We start from the raw sequence: 4,117 nt of genomic DNA on the forward strand, positions 1-4,117 counted from the left end.
GACCTTTAAGTAAATTGTTTGAAACATACAAAGGGACTAAGAATGCCATGCGACAAGCTATGACACCTATTGCTAAGATTTTTCTGCTTTGCCCTACTCCTCGTACCTGATGGGCCCACCAAAATATTTTACTAGTGCCTTGATTTATAAATTATTTGTTCTGTTACTATGAACCAATATTCTAACTATTAACACATCAGAGCCTATATATTGGGGAAATCATAATCCATATTCTCACAATGTGCTCTAGAATTAAACCCTTCCTTTCCTGTCTTGAGGTTAGAGGAGTATTTTCACTGCTAGTCTAAAGCTAGTCTCACATAGAATGTTCCAGTTTAGCATCAGGTCCAACAGGACACACACACAAAAGTAGGTTTAGCTCATTGTGTGTATATTTATTCACAGATATTTTGCTTACTTGCACCCACAAAGCATGCAACTTTCAAAAATCTCACCTATGTGAATAATCTTGCTTGCGTGTTGACTCTGAAATGAGTAATAAATTTTGGTGGACCATTCATTCTGTGGATAGATAGAATTTTCATCAAGAATCTCTCTGATGAAATACTTGTCAGAGAGAATTCATTTCACATATGCCAGTACTGAGCCTAAGAGAGTCATATTTTAAATTTTATAAGCCATATAACATCTCTATTGTTATAAGGCCATTGCAGATATAATTGCATTGCAAGGCTTATTTTTTAGAGAGTGAGTGGTAAATGCCAATCTGAATAACACAAAGTTTTCAGTCATCGGTGACCATGTTGGAAATACCTTCTGAACAAATTTATTTCTCCTAGTGGTTCTTGGGAATGCCAATTACATACTCGAAAGAAAAAAATGCTCATAAATTGCTTAAGCTACAAGCAATTGCTTGTTGTCTGTGTCTTTTCATTTTCAAACCCTAGAGCAGTCACACAGTTGTGCCCCTATGTGTGCACTTCTTTCAGTGTGTGTACTTCTTTCATTTCTGCCTCCATTAGGTCCTTCCTTTTGTTAGATGTGTGGACTCCATCTGACCCTTGACCCATGCCAGAGTCCAATAATGATGCTGAAGAAAACTCTGAATGGCTCATAGTACTTCACTCCTCCCTTCTCTAGAATCCCCATCACGTTTTCTTATCACTAGCTTATAGTTAATCAAAACTGTGATCTTAATATGCTGAATTACCACAAATCCAGTCTCCTTGCCAAGGTGACATAGCAAGCGTGCTATTACAACTTTATGAGCGATTGATAAATTTGTTAAGTATGCCTATCCTCTTTTTATTTGACACATAATATTTGAAAGCAGGGTATTAATGTCATGCGCAGCACTGTGAGCTTATTCTTGTGTGATTGTTTTAAGAAAATTATCAATCAAAATCCAAAATAAATTTTTAATTGTCAGAACCTTGATGTGTGGTTACAGTGCCAAGCCCTGTAAGGCTGGCTCTGTGAAGGGCCTGGCTTAATGCAATCCATGGGATAGAAAACAGATGCATGCTGATTGAATAGACGTGTTGGAGAAGAATCGATAATAAGTTTCGGCTTTAAGAAAATGCTGGATCCTTTTCAAAGCACTTAAAATCAATCATCCCATTTAGCAACCACAGCAGCTCTGGAACGTGTTAATGTCATACCCATTTTGCAGTAAAGGAAGGGGCATGCCTGCCACAACAGCCTACAGAGGCACTATACATACAGTGGTCTAACCTCAGCATCTGTAAAATAGTTATAATTTTGTCCATTTTTAGAAATGGGGTCATACTAGGAAACAGGAGTCTAAGCTGCCTCAGGGACCAGGTTGTGATTGACAGGGGTCTACGTTTTCCAAGAACTGCTCGCCAGGAAGCCCATTTACACCCATGTCTGTCAGAAACAATAATAACCTGCCCAGCAACCTGCCATAGCTATAGAACCTGATTAAGTTGGACCCACTGGCTTACGTCAAGGAGCTCCTTCAGGAATATAATCAGTACAAATCAATATGGTGACGTTCAACTTACCACCACATGAACCCAGGAAAGAACTTGCAGAGCAGGAGATGCTGTTCATAGCACAGATTGGCCACAGCTACCCGGAGCATCTCAGCAACTTCCCACAGGAGCTGAAGGACCTGCTCTCCTACACACACTGTCTTAGATGCAGACCTCCGCAGGACATCTTGCAAAGCTGTGATCTTACTGAGAAATAAAAATCTTATCAATCCATCAAATTTGCTAGAGTCCTTCTTTAGCTTCTGTGCTATCATGACAAGCTCCTGTGAAGTCTTTTCTACACACATATTGTGACTGACATCAAGGACATCAATGCCAAACACACGAACAACAAAATGAACGTGGTTCTAAGGAACTTCATGGACACCATGTTGAGAGACAGCAATGCACCCGCAGCCAAGATGTCTTTGGATGTGATGACTGAAGATTACAGAAGGAACATCTCGAATAATGCCAAAACAGTCAATGTTATTACAACTGCATGTTTCTCCGTGATCACCTAGATACCAGGTGCTGCTTCAACATTCTTCCTAGAGAAAGATGACGAAGAAAAGCAAGACGGTGACTCGGAATCCAGGGAAGACGGGCCTGCAGTGAGAAAGCCACTGGTGCAGCATGCCACAGGAGAGAAAGGTTCCAAAATCAAGAAACTGGAAAAGGCCTTGAACATGCTGAAGAAACAAAGAAAAGAAACCAGAAGTGTTTAACTTTTGAGCTATTCACTTGATTCGTGATTTCCAAGACTTTGCAGAAGGGCTTCTGAAGCAGCTACCGAGCTGTAAGAAGAGGTTTGCAGTGAAGATGTTGCTCATGAACCTCATCTCCAGACTGGTGGGAATTCACGAGCTTTCCCTCTTCAACTTCTACTCTTTTGTGCAGAGGTTTCTGCAGCCCTACCAGACAGAAGTCATGAAGATCCTTCTGTTTGCTGCACAAGCCTCTTATCACCTAGTGTCCCCAGAGATTATTCAGTCATTGCTCCTGACAGTGGCCAACAATTTTGTTACTGACAGAAACTCTGGAGAAGTCATGACCGTAGGAATCAATGCCATCAGAGATCACAGCTAGATGTCCTCTGGCCATGACTGAAGAGCTTGTTCAGGAAATGGCTCAGTACTAGACACACAACGATAAGAATGTAACGATGTCCTACAGAAGTTTGATCCATCTCTGCCAGCTAGTGACTCCTTAGAGTTTGCAGAAGAAGATCCAGGCTAACGTCACTTAAGTCTCCAATGAAGCAAGAATACAAGAATATGGAGAATTGGATGCTAAAGATAACATCCTGGAAGCAGAGGTTCTAGAGCCTGAGGAAGAAGAGAATAGAGAAAGCAACGAAGATGAATGGTACAGAGACAGCCTCCATGAGGAGGGGAGGAGGCGGAGGATGGTGAGTGGGTTGATGTGCACCACTTTTCTGATGAGGAACAGCAAGCAGCTGGACGTGATGCCCATGGAAGAACAGAAAAACAAAGCTGTAGCCATCCATCAACACCAGTTAAGTTTCAAAGCAAGGATCACTTCCAGAAAACCCAAATGCCCCAGCTGAAGAAGAAAATGGATACTGCCCCAGGAAAGGCCCAGAAAAGAAAATACTTGGAAATTTTCAGTGACAAGGAATTCAGGCATGGATTGCTATTTCTTCGGGACACTGAACGCCTTCATAAAAACCCCATGTCTGACAAAGAAACGAGACTAGCAACAGAAATGGCTGGAAGAACAGACTAAAAGGAATTTATGAGGAAGAAAACCAAAATAAACCCATTCTTCAGTTCCACAAATAAAGAGAAGAAAAAGCAGAATGTCTGGTCAAAGATAGCACACTCCTTCCAGGAGAAGCTGCTGGCACTGTGAGACACACTTCTGGAAAAGAAAAAGGAAAAGAGTGAAGTAACTTATCAGCAAGTTATCCATTTCCTGCTCAAGGCTGTGTGTATCAGCATGCTGAAAGTTAGTTAATATTTTTTTACATTAAAAATTAAAGAAACACTATATTTTGCAAATATAAGTTATGTAAGTTCTGAACCAGTAAGTGGTTTCTGGGGTTAGAGCCCAGGTTCTCTTCAAGACCAGCAAAGCCTCTTAGTTGTTAATAAGTCATCTCTCCAGGCCCCTTAGAGCTTAGGTTGTAATCTCAC

The 4,117-nt window shown here is 41.1% G+C and overlaps 1 pseudogene across 1 annotated transcript; it reads left to right on the forward strand.

Annotated features, from left to right (window-relative positions):
- The first annotated feature begins 1,847 nt into the window (after positions 1-1,847).
- On the forward strand, positions 1,848-3,833 carry LOC308430453 (protein SDA1 homolog; annotated as a pseudogene). The gene has a single exon. The product of its transcript is annotated as a protein SDA1 homolog (transcript).
- The last annotated feature ends 284 nt before the right edge of the window (positions 3,834-4,117 follow it).

This window comes from Micromys minutus, assembly GCF_963924665.1.
Source record: "Micromys minutus genome assembly, chromosome: 15".
Classification (NCBI taxonomy): Eukaryota; Metazoa; Chordata; class Mammalia; order Rodentia; family Muridae; genus Micromys; species Micromys minutus.